This window comes from Triturus cristatus, chromosome 7 (genome assembly GCF_964204655.1).
Source record: "Triturus cristatus chromosome 7, aTriCri1.1, whole genome shotgun sequence".
Lineage (NCBI taxonomy): Eukaryota > Metazoa > Chordata > Amphibia > Caudata > Salamandridae > Triturus > Triturus cristatus.
Genome location: NC_140590.1, coordinates 1,001,168,964 through 1,001,189,819, shown reverse-complemented (window position 1 = coordinate 1,001,189,819; position 20,856 = coordinate 1,001,168,964). Strand labels below are relative to the sequence as shown.

The 20,856-nt window shown below is 43.8% G+C and overlaps 1 long non-coding RNA gene across 1 annotated transcript in view; it reads left to right on the top strand.

Moving 5' to 3' along the window:
• Nucleotides 1–20,641, top strand: part of LOC146810987 (uncharacterized) — a 1,144,084-nt gene extending 1,123,443 nt beyond the window's left edge. Inside the window, exon 3 of the long non-coding RNA XR_014966662.1 lies at nucleotides 20,137–20,641. This is a non-coding gene — a long non-coding RNA (uncharacterized LOC146810987). The remainder of the gene's footprint in view (nucleotides 1–20,136) is intronic.
• Nucleotides 20,642–20,856: the final 215 nt, after the last annotated feature.

Below are 20,856 nucleotides of genomic sequence, written 5' to 3'. Positions count from 1 at the left end.
AGACAGCAGGTTACCTATTTAGGTCACCTCCTGTCTAAGGAAGGACGTGCACTCACATCAGATCGCATTCAGACTATTTTAGATACTCCTGTGCCCTGTTCTCAGAAGTGTGGTAAATATTTCTCCTTTACCGGGACTGAATTTGATACAGGAACATAATAAAATAGCTCAGTAAAATGAGAGGCAGAATCCGTGATATTAGAGTTTTCAGAATGGGCTTTATTCCAATAAGCGATTATAATCGGATGCTTCAAGTTCCATCACCACGGGAGTTCAGGAAGTGAAGTACATACTTTATTGACAAGCAGTAACTTTTATAATACATACATCATAATGAAGTGAATACAGTAGGCGTAACAATTGATAAGGACATTGACGTTTGGTGTGCGTTGCCGAAAATGGGTGTAATAATGAGTAAAAAGGAACATGATTGGCTATGATGTAATACATAGGTGGATCTATAAGATAATACTTGGCATTGATGCGCGCGCAGCAGTCTGACGTGTAATTGACGTGTAACTAGGGGGTGACGAGGACTTGACATTTAGCTCTACGTGTGGAGACAAGAAGTCTGGGGGGTCAAGTCAACCTAATCCCAAATCATATCTACATCCTATGTTTAAAGAACTATGTTATCCACAAAAGAAGGACTCTCGGACAGAATCTATTCTATACTGACTGTGCGTGCGTGTACAAGCGTCTAGGTGTCTACACTGAATGCGAGGGGGTAGGAATATTCCATGGTAACAGGGCTATGAATTACTCGCATGAGGACAGAGAAGATGGGCCTTTTTGCTTGGTAACTGGAAGAATGTTTACTTAAGCTACTAGGCAGGAATGCATCGGCTGAGGGGGAAGCAGATAATTCGAAGGTGAAATACAGTTCTTGGCAGAGAATAGGCTGATGTCAGGCTTCGTGAGCCGCGCAGAGAATGAGACAAAGTTCATGGTCACAGATGCAGGCTCGAACTGGAGTTTTCAGAGGCAGAAGGCAAAAGGAGTTCGATGACAGAATCAGGGCCTACTTGCCTGGACTGTAAAATGGCATAAGTGAACCATATAAAGCCGGTGGCCTTTCATATTTATAAATGGAATATCCAGCCCATTTATAGCGGATCTGACAGAGGACATGTTGACGGTGGACGCACATGTGTTTGCGTCATCATTACTGGAACTGGAGGGATCATACATGTACTTGCGACATGCACATAGAACCGTTGGGGTCCAAGATAGGGGACATAACTGACCAGAAAAATCCATATTTCCACATTCCCTCCTTGTCCCCTTCTTGCCCTTCAAGAGATATCAATCTTCATCAATCCATTGATCTGTTCATATAGCATCATTTGTTCTTCTTTCTTCTTCCGGAATCTTGAATGAAAATCTTGATGTGAAATGCACGATGTGGCACATAGACCACAAATTGCTGGTCCACATTGTAGACATAGACAGCAACTGAATAGTATGAGAAGGCCAATACCTAGGAAGGATAAAACTCTCCATCCCCAGGCTGATACCGTATTCCAAAACCAACTAGACCAAGTCCAAGTGCCTGGGTTCTGGTGTATCTGGCTTACTATCTTATGAAGGCGAGTGATGGCTTTATATACGGATGGCGAATTTTCTGGTATGAATACGCAGCAGCTTGATCCGATGACCCTACAAGCTCCGCCTCTATCAGCCAGGATGACGTCAAGGACAAGACGATTTTGAAGCACAACAATCCGCATAGCAGACTGTTCTTCTGTTAAATTGCCTAAGGCGGAAATAGTTTCATTCACTACTGCTTCAAGGGTTCTAGTTAATCTACGTATTAGCTTACTATTAGTAACAGTACCTATATAGGGAAAGATGCCTTTATTGAAATCTACATACTTGTCCCATGCCGTCTCAGTGTAATCGACAATGGGGAGATCTCTCCGCTCTCTGTTGTGTACTAAATGAATATTTCTGTAATAATCAGGAGGAGCTAGGAAAACAGGTGGCAAAAGGAATGCTATGTAACAGGTACCATCCCAATCTAGAGGTAGACGCATATATGCAGTCTGACCACATATAAAGTAGGAGTGGCGGGAAGCTCTGAATGAAGATTTGCCTTGATCACTGAATTCTACTGTAATAGTGCATTTACTATGGCCCATATGTATAGAACCAACCTTTCTTACACATAATTCACCTTTCGCTGGGAATACTGACATGGTGGGTAAGACTAGCTCAACTTCGGATACGACATTTAGAATCATGAGATTAGGTGTAAAATTACCTAATCCATATACTTCATTTTCTAGATCAGTTCCTGTTCTTTTGGGGCGACCCTCCTTGTCAGGGTAGCAGACTTTGAGTAAAACTAGGTTCAGGTTTCCCCATACCCAATTGTCTTGATAAACTGCGGAATTCGAATCTAGGGAATTAATCAAACTAAACCATGCTCCACAGGAGCCATTATGTGTAAATGGATGCGGAAAGAAAGGCAGGACTCCTTCATAATTCTGATAGGGAGGGAGTCGGCCACACACCCAACAATTGGTGGCGTTACTAGTCTGATGGGAATGATGTAACATACTAATGAAAGTGTTATTGCGCAGCGCAAGTCTATAAGACAATTCATGCGGAGGTAAGTCACTAAAAGAATGTTCAGCAGCAACATTATAAACATGTCTAGAAATAGGGTAATATATGTGCAACAACATACTTGTAATAATTATTAAAAGACTCAATAAAAACAAAATTAATAATGTCACTATGCAGTGGCTACGCAGTGATTTACAATACGCCTGTCGTTTCAACATTTTTCCGGTATTTCCTCTACTTAGGTCCAGGGGATACATGTCAGAGACAATTCAACCGCTTCACCTTGGAGAGGACTTAAACAATCAAATTGCTCGACTTGGTGGGCCTAAGCTTTAGTTTGTAAAGTTCGCTTTCAGTTTTTTCCACCAAAGGAAGTTTTGAATCAGTCTGTGAGGGAGTGCAGGGCACAGTGTCTATATCCGAAGGTAGTCCATGAAATTTTTTTATATGACTTGAATGAATCCAGCCCTTGCGGCCCTCGATCTTCACGGCTGTTCTTGTGGTCAACAGGACCAACTTGGGTGCTTTCCACCTGGGCTCCAGTTGAGTTTTTCTGTCGAAATTTCTCACAAAGACAAGATTACCCGGAACAACGTCATGGGGTTTCACCTCAGTGTTGTCGGGAAAGGCTGCAGCTACCTGTGAACGAGAAGATTGTAGTGCAGACATCAAGGAAGCCAAGTAATCTGTCAGCATATTACAGTCAATATCAGTTATTTTGCGTGGTATAGGCGTCCCCCACATATTCGGTGGTCTACCGAAGATCACCTCATACGGGGATAGCCCTGTTCTAGAGTGTGCTACCATTCTCATGTAAAAGAGTGCAACTGGTAATGCTACTATCCAGTCGACCCCTTTCTCTCTGCATATTTTGGACAGTCTGATTTTCAGTATCTGGTTATGTCTTTCTACGAGGCCTGCTGCCTCGGGATGTCGGACACAGTGGAATTTCCACTGATAACCTAACAGAAGTGAAACGTGTTTCATTAATTCGGATGAGAACGGCTGGCCGTTATCTGAGTAGACAACACGTGGTAAACCGTATCGTGGGAAGAATTCTCGAACCAACTGTTTGGCAGTAGTCGGAGCAGTGTAATCTGAAACCGGGTACGCCTCTGTCCACCGGGACAGAGCGCAGACAACTACGAGAACATATTTGAATCCTCGACATCGTTCCATCTGGATATAATCCATCTGTAGGACTTCAAAAGGGTGATCAGGAGGCTGAAATCCACCCTGTTCTACGGGAACACTTTTTCCTGGGTTGAACTGGCAACAGATCATACAGGTACGGACCTTTTGTTTGGCTGCTGCTCGTAAATGCTTATTAAACCAAATGTGTTGAATGCTATCTAGCATAGCTTTTTCTCCTAGATGTGCTGGACTATGTATAGTGTTAATTACGACTTGGACCATTGAATCAGGGAGGAACCATACAGACTTTTCCTTCATCATCCATCCTTGGTCCGTTTGGATCCCTCCTAATTCAGTCCATTTCTTTATTTCGTCTGGTGTAGCATGTGTCTGTATGTCAATTACGTCAAGAGTAGGATCTTTAACTGTCATACAATGTGTCGGTGTCGGGACTATTGTCTTTGTCATATCGGGGGTTTGAGTTTGAGCAGTCAGTTTAGCTGTTCTGTCGGCTAGATCATTGCCTTGGGAAATGGTATCAGTAGCTTTTGTATGGGCTTTACATTTCATAATTGATATTGCAGTGGGTAGATGTATTGCATCTAATAATGCATGAATGAGGGGACCGTGCTGAATGTGGGCACCGTGAGAAGTTAAATAACCTCTCTCTCGCCACAGCACGCCGAAGTCATGTACAACTCCGAATGCATAACGTGAATCAGTGTATATGTTGACTTTTTTATTCGTGGCTTGAATACAGGCTTGTGTCAGAGCGATGAGCTCTGCGGCTTGAGCTGACAAAGTATTTATACGATTAGTTTCAATGACTTCAGTGTCTGTTGTGACTGCATAAGCGGCTACTAACTCTCCTGTACTTGTTCTCATGCATGAACCATCGACATAAAATGTCAGGTCTGGATCTGACAATGGAACATCGGTCAAGTCTTGTCTGGGTTTTGTCGTTACAGTAATGACTTCAATACAGTCATGGGCTAGTGGGTCTGTTCCGATTACTGGCAAAAGTGTGGCAGGATTCAATGTGTTACAGCGTCTTATTTCTATATGTGGCTGAAACAATGTAAGTTCATACCCTGTAAGTCGTGCTACGGTCAAGTGTTGTGTTTGTGTTCTATTTACAAGAACCTCTACTGCGTGTGGTACTTGAACTGTTAATGGATGTCCTAATACTATGGCATCGCTTTGTCTGATTGCTAAAGCTGTTGCTGCCACTGATTTCAGACATGCAGGCAAAGCCTGAGCTACGGGATCTAATGTACTAGAAAAATAAGCACATGGTTTGTGTGCTCCTGCTTGTTCCTGTGTGAGTACTGACAAAGCAGTACCTTCGCGTTCCGTAACAAAGAGTGCAAACTGTTTTCTGTAACATGGTGTTGCTAGAACTGGTGCTTGACATAAAGCTTTCTTTAGGCTTTCAAAAGCTTGTGTATGTTCCTGAGTCCAAGGGAGAACAGTCGATGTGGCCGCCTCCTGGGTTGTCAACTGAATGAGTGGTTTTGCTAGGAATGCATACTGAGGGATCCACTGTCTACAATATGAAGTGAGGCCTATGAAAGCCCGCACCTCCTTTTGTGTCTTGGGTATTGGCATGTTAGCTATCAACTGAATGCGGTCGGGTGTAAGCTGCCTTCCCTCCTTGTCCAGCGAGTGTCCAAGATAAACAACTCGCTGGACACAGAATTGCAGCTTAGAAGGGGACACCTTGTGCCCTTTTTCGGCTAGAAATTGTAAAACTGTCAGTGATGCTTTCTCACATTCAGGTTCACTTCTTGCGGTGATCAGCAGATCATCGACGTATTGAAACAGAGCCGTGTTAACTGGCATGTGGATACTGTCAAGTTCTCGTTTCAATGCTTGGCTATAGATGCTGGGGCTTTCTGTAAATCCTTGAGGTGCGCGTGAGAATTTAAAGCTACGTCCATTTAAACTAAATCCGAACAAATATTGGCTTTCCGGATCTATTGGGACACTGAAAAAGGCATTCTTGAGATCGATTACAGTGAAGAATGTCGCTTCGGAATCAATAGCTGTCAGTAATGACGAGATATCTGGGACCACAGGGAATTGTGGCACAATGCATTTGTTTAACTCGCGCAGATCAATAACCAATCGATATACTGGCGGGGCCTTCGGATCTGTTCGTTTAAGAATCGGTATTATCGGTGAATTACATATATTGGAGTCTGTTTCCACAACTACTCCTTGGGCAATGAGCTCGTCAATGATTTGTAGTAAAGCCACTACAGCATCTGGTGGTAACTTGTATTGTCGCATTCGTGGTAGCACCACTCCTGCCTTTAGTGTGACTCGATATGGTGTAATATTCATGCAACCAACATCAGTAGGGCCTTGTGCCCATAGATGTGTAGGTAAAGTCTGTAGTCGGGGATCCATGTCTCTAGATACATAGTGACCTTTAAAATCACGTAAAAACAATCTTACTCCTTCCGGAGAACAACATATTATGGCTCCTAGAGCTTTTAACGTTTTTATTCCTAATAAATTTTCTGGACATGATTTAGTAAGCAGTAAATCTGTAGTTCGGGTCAGAGGTCCTATCGTAAGTGGAAGAGGCTGTGACACTTCATTAACAATAGGTTTGCCTGAAAAACCCAGGGAAATATTCTGTGAGCCTGAGAGGGGTGCCCCTGGAACTTCACTACGTTTTATAGTTGTTCGACTTGCCCCTGTATCGAGTAAAAATTTTCTATCTTGACCTAATAATTTACTATGTACATAAGGTCCTTCTTGATCTACAGGAATCTCGATAAGGGGTAAGTCAACTTCCCTCTCTAGGCTAGTTCATGCGTAACGCTGATACTCGGGATATTCATACTGTGCGGTCTGATACATTTGTCGTGTTGTTGTTTGTGTGGCAGCAACAGGCAATGGGGGTGCAGCTGGCACAAACTGTATTGGCTGTTGTGCGGCTGGCATTGCCTGGACATGCTGTATAGCTCCTTGTTCATTCTGGTCTTGTCTGAGTGGCCGTGATCTTTCTTGTGTTTTACCTATGGCGATATTATGTTTTAAAACTGGACAATCGTGTACGTAATGGCCTGGCTTTTTACAATAATTGCATGTCCCTTTTACAGGTCCTGCTGAATCGGAATGTGTCATACCCTTTTTATGTCCTTCAGCTGGAACTGTCTGGGAAACTAGCATTTTCATTTTTGTGTCTTTCATGCGTCTGTGTTCATGTTCTTGTTCCTCTTTAATTCTATTGTGGTGGTACTGTAACATTTGTAACATTTGTGTTGGAGTGTTACCTTGCCAGGTACTTTCGAATTTTAATACTCTATTCTTTACTGGAGGCAGAGCATTTTCTACTAATTTTGTTACAAACAGATGTGGGTATGATTCGCTACTTGCTTTTATGCCACTATTTATACCAAAACATTTTTCAAAACGGGCATAGTAATCACTAGTGTCTTCATCTTGCTTCTGTTTACAGGCTGAAATGGTACCCCAATCTTCCTTCTTCGTAGTTAATAAACGTGGCAGTACCTGTACTAGTAGTCCTGGTAATGCCTTAGTTTTGTCCCCTAGCCCCGAACCTGGACCTCGGGCCCTTTCTTCTGCTTCTAATGCTGACCATTCTATCTTTTGATCACCTACCTCCCACTCTTTTTCTTTGAGTTTCTCATAAATGCCAGCAGGCATCAACACCTTTAATATTGTCATAATGTCGGGGTAGGTATACTCTCCCATGAGTAACATGTCTTTAATTTCTCGGTGAAACCCCGCTGGGTCCTTGTCATGACTGGGTACTACTTTCTTCATTTCTAATAATTCTATTTTCGATATAGGCGTATATACAAATACGCGTTTAAACTCATTGTCCTCACCCTTTATTGGGTGCACTTCTCGTAAGGGATTCTGTCTATCTATGTGATACGTGGTTCTTTCCTTGACGGACAATGGAACATGTTCTGAACATACGAAAAGAATATACTGCTTTCTTGATTCTAGAATTTCTTTAATTAATTCAGTACATGGACCTCTCCATTTATTCATAAGTAATTCAATCAGTATGTCAGGCAAGGGACCAGGGTCCGAATGCTGACTCCGATACAGTATAATGAGTTGTTGGATCATATAAATCCCAGCTAACCTTTGTTCATCTGGGGTAAGATTCAAAAATGTGCGTACTACTGTATCATCACTGTATTTTTCGGGACTGTCCACCCAATGGACAGCTGCCCTGGCTAAATCTTGTTCATCCATAGAATCGAGGAAATGATAACCCCTTCGTTCTTGGAGTAGTTTGTCGGCGGTTTGGAACGAATGCTCGTTAGACCTTATATTAATTATAGGTATTTGAAAATTCCTGCTATGGTCTGGACACGTCGGATGCATTGGGTCAGTATGATATCTAGTCTGATTCCTATTACAAGATCTTCCTCTACCTACATAGGCTATGGTGTCTGGCTGTCCTGTGGGCAGTCCTGGCCCTTCTTCCTCGTTTTGTTCGAACTCGTCTGTCTCTAATCTCTCTTCGTGTAGGCGTTCTATTTCTTTACGGATCTTTCGGCACATGGCTATTATACAATTTTGTTTATCATGTCTCCCTTCTGATATATTCTGGCTCCATCTTGTAAGGATTCTCATGGCTTCCGGGTCTACCCCCGGTCGGTCTTGATTTCTGATCACACAGTTTATGAGGAAACGTAACAGTTCCCCCTGTATCTCTACTTTCTGGTATTCCATAGCTCTGTAAATACATTCTGGATCTCGCCCTGTTTGGACAAAATGATATATATTATCTAGATGCGCAGTCATTCCTGGTAACTTCGCTAAATACACTGCGGCTCGTCTGATACGCAATGATGCTAGGGTCATTTCGTCCTCTTTTCCAGGCACCGGGTCATATCTACAATCTATAAGAAGTTCCTTAAGCGCACGGGCACTAAGGAGTTTGGGTGTACGTGAATGCGCTGACTCTTGAAAAGTAAGCTTATTTATTCTGGGTGGCGTAGAAAAGACATTGGTAGCTCCTCCCGCGGCTCCATCTGGGGCGTCGGGTGTAAAAGGATTCGTTGAACGTGACACGGCAACTACAGGTGTGGACACAGCCATAGAAGTAGCTGTAGGAGCGGATACAGAAACCGATGTGCTTGCCGGAACTTGTGACTCGATTTGTTGCTGTAGGGATACGGGTACTGGATCTTGGCGTTGAACCTCCCTGGTAGGCGGTCTACGTGGGGCGGAATTGACATACTCGGGAGCTGCGTCATCTAAATATGAGGAAAGAAAAACATCTTCTGCGGTTCTAGGGTGCCCCTTAGGATGTACCTTTATGGGGAACAATGGGGTTGGCAAGTCTTTTGACGTTTCCGGAGTAGCCTTAGGTAATCCTTCGGCCAGAAGGGGATACATACCATTCATAAGGGCATTTCTTTGTCTGTCTACTTGTTCTGATTTCACTCGGATACCTTCCTCAATTAATAGATTCTCTCGAACTTTATTGGAACTCTCTTTACTCTTCTCCTCCTGTCTACGTGCTTTTTCTGTTCGTCTATGTGATTCTTTACGCCATAATTCAACGGCGTCTTTCTGTGACTGTCTGACTTTCCTTTTCCATAACTCTTCCTCGACTTTCATGATGCACTCTGCATCCCAGGTCCCCGCTGTGGGCCACCTCTGACTTTCTGGTAATCCCTTGGTATAGTCTACCCATAGATCAAGAAATAATATGGCGTCTAATCCATGTTTATGATACATAAAGTGCCCTGGGGTGTCCCTAGGAGGAATAGGGACGGCTTCTTCGAGAACCCCTTTTCTGGTAGTGATCTGTCTTAATTTCGAAAAGAACGGCATATTGAGAACTGACCTTATACTTGATTTTGACCTGATACTTGAATTTGAACAGACTTAATACAATAAACACGATAATGAACAGTCATTCATACCACGATATACTTAAACACTTCAAACATTTAACATTAAACCTTTAACTGAAACAACAATGATGATCGTCTGCATGACTAATCACCAAGCTTAATTCTCGACAATAACTAGACAATAACTAGACACTTCGGAATACTTGATATACTGCTAAACAGTACAGATACACTGCTAAAACAGTGCAGACCGGATTTGTGTACCCAAACCCGTCTTGACCGGCACAACCTATGTGCACGTCAGAAATGCCTCCCCAGTAATGGTACTCACCGGGTAGCTTCGGAAACGGAAGGCCTCAGTAACTTGAACTTGACTCGGATTTGGACTGGACTCAACTCGACTCGTCGGACACTGGACTTGACGTCGGACTGGTGGGTCTCTGTATACCTCGGATCTTGCTCTCTCAGCTAGGCTCTGGTCGGGATACTTCGCACTTCTCACCGCCTCGTCTGGGTGTTGATTGCAGTCTCAGTCGCCCCCGCTTGACCGGAGGGAGATACAGGAAATCCTGCTGGTACGCGTTATTGTCCGTCCAGCTGTGGCAGGAGACCGGGCCTGCAACGCACCGCCGGCGCGTGAGATGAGAAAGAGTCCCTGTTCGGGCGCCATCATGTGGTAAATATTTCTCCTTTACCGGGACTGAATTTGATACAGGAACATAATAAAATAGCTCAGTAAAATGAGAGGCAGAATCCGTGATATTAGAGTTTTCAGAATGGGCTTTATTCCAATAAGCGATTATAATCGGATGCTTCAAGTTCCATCACCACGGGAGTTCAGGAAGTGAAGTACATACTTTATTGACAAGCAGTAACTTTTATAATACATACATCATAATGAAGTGAATACAGTAGGCGTAACAATTGATAAGGACATTGACGTTTGGTGTGCGTTGCCGAAAATGGGTGTAATAATGAGTAAAAAGGAACATGATTGGCTATGATGTAATACATAGGTGGATCTATAAGATAATACTTGGCATTGATGCGCGCGCAGCAGTCTGACGTGTAATTGACGTGTAACTAGGGGGTGACGAGGACTTGACATTTAGCTCTACGTGTGGAGACAAGAAGTCTGGGGGGTCAAGTCAACCTAATCCCAAATCATATCTACATCCTATGTTTAAAGAACTATGTTATCCACAAAAGAAGGACTCTCGGACAGAATCTATTCTATACTGACTGTGCGTGCGTGTACAAGCGTCTAGGTGTCTACACTGAATGCGAGGGGGTAGGAATATTCCATGGTAACAGGGCTATGAATTACTCGCATGAGGACAGAGAAGATGGGCCTTTTTGCTTGGTAACTGGAAGAATGTTTACTTAAGCTACTAGGCAGGAATGCATCGGCTGAGGGGGAAGCAGATAATTCGAAGGTGAAATACAGTTCTTGGCAGAGAATAGGCTGATGTCAGGCTTCGTGAGCCGCGCAGAGAATGAGACAAAGTTCATGGTCACAGATGCAGGCTCGAACTGGAGTTTTCAGAGGCAGAAGGCAAAAGGAGTTCGATGACAGAATCAGGGCCTACTTGCCTGGACTGTAAAATGGCATAAGTGAACCATATAAAGCTGGTGGCCTTTCATATTTATAAATGGAATATCCAGCCCATTTATAGCGGATCTGACAGAGGACATGTTGACGGTGGACGCACATGTGTTTGCGTCATCATTACTGGAACTGGAGGGATCATACATGTACTTGCGACATGCACATAGAACCGTTGGGGTCCAAGATAGGGGACATAACTGACCAGAAAAATCCATATTTCCACAGAAGGATGTCCGTGCACTGATTGGCCTTATTTCTTTTTGTAGGCAGTAGATCCCCAGTTCTTCACACATTATTAAACCTTTGTTGGCCCTTTTGACTAAAGACACTCCGATGCCCCTCTCATGGACTACTGAATGCCAGAGTGCCTTCCAACAGTCACACCAAGCACTTTGTTCTGCACTAGTATTAGGAACTCAGACTACACTCACTAACAAGAGCATGTGAGCTTAGTACAGACTTACTTGTCAATATTTTTACAGACAGCCAGTACGCATTCGGGGTGGCACAGAATTTTGATCCCTTGCGGAAAGAGAGGGATTTCCTCACCTCGCATGGGACACAGATGGTGCATGGAGAATTAGTGTATAATCTTCTTACTGCCCTAACCTATCCTAAGAAAGTGGCAATTGTTAAATGTAGTGCACACAAGAAAGTGACTGATAAAATAGGAGCAGGTAATGCATTTGCGGATCACACAGCCCGTGAGACCGCAAAGCAGCGAAGTACCACATCCATGTATGTGGTGAAGTCACAAGCTGAACGTTGGCATGATGCCAGGCAGGAAGTGCTGGACATGCAGCAATCTGCCTCTGCTGATGAACTAGATCAGTGGTCTAAGGAGGGAACACTGGATGATGAGGACTGTTGGAGGAATAAAGATATGACCAAATGGAAGTTACCCACAGCCTACTTATGTCCCTTGATTCACATGGCACATAGGCCGGCATATGTTGGTGCATCCTCAATAGCAAAACAACTCATGCAAGTTTGGGATCATCCTGATATTGCCGGCACTGCTCAATACCACATACACGATCTGGCCTTACGCCGCATGAAATTGTTTTTGGCAGGCCAATGAATATTTGGGGGGTCCCTAAGCCTCGCCCTATACATGATGTTCCCCAGGTATTGATGAGTGACTATTTGTCCCAGTTAACTGACAGCTTGTCTTCTATTTATCAGCAGGTACGGGAAGCTCTTCCAGACAGGTCGCAAGGTGATGGACACAATTTGCACCCTGGCGACCAGGTGATGATCAAAGTCTTTCAGCGGGTGAATTGCTCGGAACCTTGCTGACGTGGCCCAGAGCAGGTCCTCCTTGCTACCAGAACTGTAGTGCGAGTGACCAACAGGAAGAACTGAGTGCATGTTACACACTGCAAGAAAGTTCTGTTCGTCTTGGTGGAACCTACTGCGCTGAAAGATCACCGTGACATTCTGATTACCGAGAAAGGGCGAGCTGCGTCACCTGAAGGACCTGAGGAAGTCTTCCCGGACCACACGATCCCTGGTACATCTAGATATCTGCTTCGAAACCAGGAAGAAAGACATTTCATCGCAAAGAGAGACTGTTTGAGCCACTGTCCTGGGTGGTTAAAGACTGACTACAAAGGGGGGTAGCCTTTTAGTGACTACTTGTCTCAACGTTAGTGAAGAAACCAACGCCTGCCCAGGACTTTAGGGCATCATCTGTTTTGTTGCTTGCCAACGAGATGAACATGTCTGAGGAGAAATCGAATGCTGAAAAAATCTGTAGCAAATACACAATGTTTGTCACTGGACTAACTTTGACTGCTGTTATCATTACTGTGATAATGTGGGTTGTGGAGGAAGTAGCTCCGGCTCGAAAACTTACTGACTGCTACTACTCCTGGGGTCTAAAAATATTTTTGGCCTTATTTATAATTATTGCAATTCTCTTCTCTCGTTGTTTATGTATCCAATGCGGGCCAATGCTTTGTTCCCTCTGTATTTCCACTTGTACTACTTGTTTACCATGTAAAACGAATGTCCAAAATGTAAATGCCTGTTCAGCAACAGAACGAGAAAATCTCTGAGATAATGTCAATTGATTTTTTTTTTTTAAATATCTTTATTGCATTTTTATCTTTCCTGTTACATAGGTACTAAGTATCAGCACATATTCCATTTATAACAACATCCTTGATATTATGTCGCAGTTACATCAATCCAATGATTTCAATCACAGAATTATGACATAGTGCATGTTAACTTCGCAGGGATTGTCGTGCCTGAGATAATGTCAATTGATATACATGATGTTTATCGTACCCCTTTAAAAGCATAAGAAAATGTCTTAGCTTCTGCTAAAAGGGTCGTCTGTGGAAATGTGTAGTATTTTACTTAGCATAAGCGACAGCCATTTTGGCTGTGGTGTTCATTTAGTTTCCTTCATAATTTTTCCGTCCTCTGCTGCTCGTTTTTTTCACTCTGCTTGTGTTATCTATTTTAGTTGACTTCCTGACTCAGCTAAAGCAATGTACGTGCTGGGGGTTTGTAGCTGCCAGTGCACCTGGTTTCAGATGTTAAATGTCGACCATTTACTGCTGCCATAAGCATTCCTGCTCCCCCTTCCACTTTGCTGACCAAGTGGTTATATATCTGCCCTTGTTTTGCTGATAGCTATTTCTAAAACTGTTCTTTCCATTTCTGTTCACATGCTTACACTGCAACAAAATGATATAAAAGGGACGATGGTTTGTGAATTCAGTGTACTACTTCCTGCAGCACTTGAGAGTGTTGTGGGGACGTGGTATCACTCATGAGTGATTAATAAACTTGTTGTTTATTCCAACTCCAGTGCCGATCTCTATTTTGTTGGTCTTTGGACCCGTGGACAAGAGGGTGACCCTGCACCAATGCTTCCACTTTTAGGCACATTTCCACAGGGCAATGAAGCAATAAGGGAGGAGTTGAGTTAATTCATTTGTATTTTATTCCAAGCCCTACCTGTAATACTATTTTGGGGAGTGAAAATGAGCTTGTCCGGGGATAGAATCTGTCAGTTGACTGCATAGTGATCCGTTAAAAAATAAGAGGGAGTGAAATTGGGCTAGTAACACTAGGATAATTAGAAAACATCCCTTCGAGCAAGTGCCTTGCAAGATGGGTGGGGTCTTTTACTCTCTAGGATAGTCCAAGGCAAGCCAGGATATGTATTAATCGTATATAATCGGGGTCCTGAAGGTTCTCTAAAGGAAAATTGAAATCACCTATTATTATGAAGGTCGAGCTCAGAATGTCTGATTCTACCAGGGAGTTGATGTTTCTATAAAGCTAGCTCTAGGCCCTGGGGGAGACGATAGATCAACATTCCGCCAAAAGATTGAGTCTTTTTTGTCGTGCTTCTCCCAAAAGAGTATTTTCCCTCCCTTTTCCTGCCCCAGAGAACCTTCAGTAGAAAGTTCTACTTTGCAGATCTGACACATGAAATGGACATGCTCCCAAAAATTCAGAGGGCAAATGTGAGAGCAGACCCCGAGCTTACCGGATGGTTTTATGGCTATCAGACCTTCCCTAAAATATGTTACATGCTGTTTTTGATTGGGCAAGAAACGGCCAGGGGGACAGGCCCTGGGCCTGGTCAAGCCCATCTGCTCCCGTCCCCAAGCTGGGGACGGGAGCAGATGGGCTTGCCTTTGGTCACACCAGCGGCGCGGACTCGCTGTGCAATTTCTAATCAAGCCCGTCATGAAGGGGCATGTCAGGGGGATTGGCAGCACCCTACTCACAGTACAGTCGGAAAAAACAGGTGAGTGTCAAATTAACTTTCCAACTGAGGTCCTGCAACCTCTGTTACCAGGCACAGGATCCCCTGTGCCTAGTTGCTACTGTTAAAGTAAAAGAAAGAAATGGAAAAGGATAAACAGAACTCATGAAACGAAGTTAAAAATACCTAAATGGGACATACCCTTCCAACAATGATGGCACCTCTAATAATGGAGCCCAACTGGCCAGGTTCTCGTCTTACCTGCTCCCTCAGCACGGAAGAGTTCAGCGATGCAGCGGGTACCTTTAAACAAGCACCCATGAGTCCTGCAGAGGTTAGGCTGCTTGCGGACCTCACGGCAGCACCCTGTGGCGCAGGCTCTATTTCCAGAATGACGCTGTCAGAGGTTTTTCACATGTTGCGGGCGAGGAAGCAGTATGTCAACTTTGCTTAATGGGGATGGGGAATCCTTTCTTCATGTCCAAAATGGAGCCTGTGAGGATGTGACGTCGTCCACAGCAGCTGTGGCTGTCCTCGCAAGTTGTAGCCTCAGGCCGTCTTCAGGCAGCAGCGTCAATCCTTTGCAACATTGGTACCGGCAGCTCCTCCTGGTATATGGCGTTGCCGCCTATGTTCCCTCTTATTATCTGTTTCCAAGTGCGCAGAATGCAGCATACATGGAAAGAGGCGTACGGATTTGGCGCTTCCCCAGGGTTATGTAAATCTGGGGCAGCGTCAAAATCCATTGGTACTGCGTGGGAATGCCCATCACAATGCACATGGAATGGCTCCGGGCCGCACAGTAAGGCGACGCAGTGATTAGTGCTGCTTCGCTTTACTCATGATTTATGAGGCCACACCAAACCACGCAGGGTGGCTTTATGTGGCTTCGTAAATATTAATTAATGCCCTGCCTCATGCATGTACCCCTTTACGTGGTGTAAATGTGATGCAGGGCTCTTATAAATAAGCCCCAGAGTATTTAAGTGTCATTATTACCTGTGTGAAAATTACTCATTTTGTTCAACCAGGGAAGGATGAAAGGTTAAGTGAGCCAAATCAAAAAATAACTTGTGACATGCAGTGCAGGCTTATGCAACATGCACAGTAAATCCCTGACCTGTCTTTTTAAAATATGTTGGATGGTGTTTTTCTAGATTATACATGACTGAGGAGCAGATATTGCTTGTAGAGTCTGTGTGAAGGCACTGTGCTCAATACATTGAGTTAGCAACACATAATGTTTATTTAGTTATATACTTTTAGGGGAATAATAAATTATCAATCAATCAATCAATCAGGGGTTGTAAAGCGTGGCTACTCGCCCGTGAGGGTCTCAGGGCGCTGGGGGGAGGGGGGAGGGGGCGAGCGCAGCGGATCAGACTAAGTGCTAAGTTCAGCCGAAGAGCCAGGTCTTGAGGTCCTTCCTGAATTGTGTCAACGAGGGTGATTTCCTGAGGTAGGGCAAAGTGTTTCATTTCTTGGAGGTGAGGTACGAGAAGGATATTCATCCGGTTCTGGTCTTGCAGACTCGTGGGATGATAGCCAGGGAAAGCTGAGCGGAACGAAGGTGTCTGTTAGGTATGTGGAATGTGAGGCGGTGATTCAGGTATGCGGGTCCTGCATAGTAAAGGGACTTGTATGCGTGGGTGGGGAGTTTGAAAGTTGTTCTTCTGTCGACTGGGAGCCAGTGGAGGTCGCAGAGGTGTTGAGTGATGTGTCTGCAATGAGGGATGTTTAGAATTAGTCTTGCTGTGGCGTTCAGGACATTCTGGAGTCTTCGGAGGAGCTTCTGGGTGATGCCGGCGTAGAGTGCGTTGCTGTAGTCGTGTCTGCTGCTGATGAGGGCATGGGTGACTGGATTCGGTGGGGATCCATCTGAAGGTCTTTCGAAGTAGGTGGAGTGTGTTGAAGCGGGCTGAGGAGACAGTGTTGATCTGGCGGTCGATTGTGAGCGATGAGTCCAGCACGATGCAGAGTGTTTGGGGGCTCAACGAGGCTGATTGCAGGGTCGCTGCTGTTCTGTGAATACTAAATATAAATGCAAATATGAAAACCAGATCACTTTACCAGTATGACAACCACAAGTTGAGCCTCTGGTTTTACTTTTAGAGATGTACTGAAGTATTACAAAAAAAAATAGCAGTGCATGAGGAATGAGTCCTCGTGAAAGTTATTGTAAAAAGCATGGCAGTGCAAATAGAAAATGGCAGAAACGCACAGAGCACATGGACTGGGACGGACAAGCATTAGCAAACAAAGCTTGTGTTAACTTTCCTATGTTTTTAAATAAAAGGTGTTGATAAAGTCTCTGCTAATTGTAGGAGCTAAGTGATCATTTTTTTAGTTTTGCTGTTTTAAATAGCGCAAACTCGAGCCTGATAGTGCGCTTACATGAGAACCACTGACATTACTCAAGAACACCTTTTATTTTACTGCAGGCATAGAGGGATCTTAGGGCATATCTACAAGGCGGCGATAGAAAATTATCGCCGCTTTTGCTGCTGTTTTCGGCCGAAAAGCGGCGATAATTTTATCGCCTAATTAGCAAGGTCACGCTAACGCGTGAAACCTTGCATTAGCTTAACGCCCATCTTTGCATCTCTAATGAGATGCAAAGTGGGCGTTCCTGACCTGGCATGACAGGAGAAATGTCGCTAAGCGACATTTCTCCTATCATCAAGCCCCACTCTATGAAGCATAGCGCCAAGAAAAGTAGCGATAACCCCTGTTATCGCTACTTTCTTTACGCCTGCTTCAGGACTGACTTAGCCATGATATCCTATGGAAGGTGGATATCATGGCTAAGTTTGTGAGGCCCTATCAACAAGCTAACGCCAAACTTCGTGGGATTATCTCTGGGTTTCCAGCGATAATCTCACGTTAGGCAGTTAGCGCTAGGATTTTTATCGCTTTTGAGATAAGCGTTGCTAATAGCACGCTATCTCAGCGATAAAAATACACATTAGCCGGCAATAATTATCCTAGCGCCAAGTGCGCTTAGCGATAATTATCGCCGGTTGTTGCTGTTTTGCCCCCAAGTGATTTGCCTAGAATCACATGGTTTTGAACCTGTGTCAAGACTCGAGCCTGATTCCCCAGTTCCACAATCAAGAGCTCTGACTAACCGCCACATCCTCGTTCATTAAATTGACCAGCCTCCCCTACTGGTTTAGGGTCATATACTGATGGTGTTTTCATTGAGCTTCATTAACATCACTAAAGGTTTTCTAAGGCAGCAATAAACAGGCCTCCCTCACTGTGCTGCAGCTCCTCCCTACAATTTACTGAAAGAAACTCTGGTCTTTCATGTGAGCATCTCTTCAGCAAAGACTGGCCCCTTGAAATGCATTTTATGACTTTGAATCATTTGTGATGCACGCTCTTTATTACAAGTTGTGCACGGTGAGAAAACATAATCTGCGCACCTGCGCACATGTTACAAGAAACTATGGCTGCCGTGGTACGTGGTGACATAGGCGCAGGCTCTTCTAGTCCCAACGCCCCAGCCCGGAAAGTCACAAATTATGGCAGTCCTGAAAATGGTACTTTATCGGTGGTTCCCTCTTGCATACGGGGTGAACTCAGAATGGTGAGACAGGTATACCAAGACACGCACATCGCTCAATACACGTCTCAGTCAACGGCTGACATCTTCTGGCATACGGGGGCCACCAAAAATAATCCTGCACAGGTGCGACAGCTCAATCAGTGCTACGCGGAATCCTACCATCTCACACAGGGAGTCCTAACTGTAGGGCTCCCCACTAGACCTTGCTCCCGCCAATGCTCTCTTCTTCCTCACAGGTCACACTGGTCTTGACGAGCAGGCAGGCACTAATGGTCCAGGGCAGGTGGCCTTGGTTTCCCTGGGTGAGGCTCCCTCACCCTGCAGGGGGACTAGCAGGCCTTGGCCCCCAGGCGTGGTCACAGGCATAAGTCTGGCTGCTTGGCAGATGACACATTTTGTGGCCTTGACCAATGTTCCCTCTAATATTTTTTTTACTTTGAGCGGCAATGAAGGTCTTCTGTGTAAAACAGCCAAGGCCATGTGCACCTGCACCTCCCTTGTGTTGCTTGCCCTCCTACTGCTATATATAAACTCGATCCTCCACGGGGATAGCTGTCATCCACCAAGCTTTCCCTGGAGTATCCCCTATAGCGAGTTACTCAGAGCCAAAAGAAACAGCAGCACTAATGAAGGCTATAGGAGAACAAAAAAGGACATGTTAGATCGTTTTAGTGCCAGAAAATTTCCCAAGAAAAGCCTAATGAAAGCTAGCATAAAGCAGATGAGAAATCAAGAGAAGGTTTGCTACAAGGAAAACCACACACACTGAGGGAACCTGAAAGAGAACCGATAAGATTCATCACCAAATTCACCAGTCAGGCAAACAACCCACGTAAGATCTTAAGGAGTAGATAGGCAATCCTAACACAGGACACTATCTTAATAATGAAGATAGGTAATACACCCAACATCACCTTTAAAAGGAATCTCTCCTTAAAAGACATGTTATTACACAGCCATCTCACGAGCAATAAGCAAACATGGTTACAAAAGAGTCGAAGATTCAGAAATTGCGGTCATTTCAAGGCCTGTAAATTTAGTACTAATGTCCAAGAAGTCACCCTAGACAGAATAAGGAAGAGACACCGCATTACAAAACGAATAACCTGTAAAACAGACTATGTAGTATATGTAATCATCTGCACATGTGACAGATAGTGCATTGGGTCGTCCACTTTTCCCGTCCAAAAACGTATATTTGAACATTGGTGTGCCGTTACCAATGCAGACATGAGCTACAGTACAGCACAACACTTTAGGGAACACCATGATGGAGACTGGACTAAAGCCAGATTTTTTGGCATTGATACAGTTATGAAACATCCGAGAGGAGGCAACAGGACTACTGCATTGCGCAGAATGGAATCTAGATACATACTAGAAGCAGGTAGCCTCGCACCACATGGTATGAAACAGGACGAAGAGCTACACACACTTGTAAATAAGAAGCTCCTATATGTATTCCGTATTTTCTTTCTTTGTGATTATATTCCAAATTACACAAATGTATATGGTTTTACTGTAGACATATTGCATTTATTACTGATATTATTTTCTCCTCTTGCATTGAGCTCTAAAGAAAAAATACATAGAATGTATACCTTAGTTGTAGGCGATTTAAGCTGTCATACTAATTCGTTCTCTTTCTCCTTTACAGTTATTTTAAAAGCTTCCATGCACATTCTGCTAGGAGCTCCAAGGAGAGAGTAGAAGGCGATCCCCATGTGGCAACACCTTTTAACCTTCACCTAGGTGAAAGTACGATTTAGTTTAAGTTGGGTACTATAACCTCGAGCACAGCAGCATTTGTTTGTTCTAAACTAGGGCACTAGACCCTAATAAGAATCATGTACTTTAATACAGATAAAATTTAAAATGAATTAAGTACAGCCGTAAAAACCTATATTGAAACCATACTATGCCAAACACAAGATGGTTAATGTTAACAATATTGGTGAAACATTGTTTATAAAACAACAACTGTGTGCTAATTATCAATAAAGTCTTTGTTGATAAGAGCAGAGGAGAAATCACGGAAAGTGAAGTATTTTGCTTATGTTTATTTGAACACGTTGTTTTACGTTGTATAAATGCAATGAACATAGTGAAATTGGGGTTATGTGAGAAAGATCATCAGATCGAAACGCGTCAGTCTTGTTTGCTTAATAAATACCCATGAAAAAATATCAACGCGTTGGTGTGGCTGTTTCCTCAGGAGTTACAGGCAAGGAGGAATACGTGTGGAATAGATATATATATAAAATTACATTTATGTTTTTTCTTGTTGGGAGAGACTCCCCCTCAATACCCCCCATTTATTTTAATGAATTATAACTTTTTTTTACCTTTTGTGGGAGGGAAACCCCACATCCCCCCT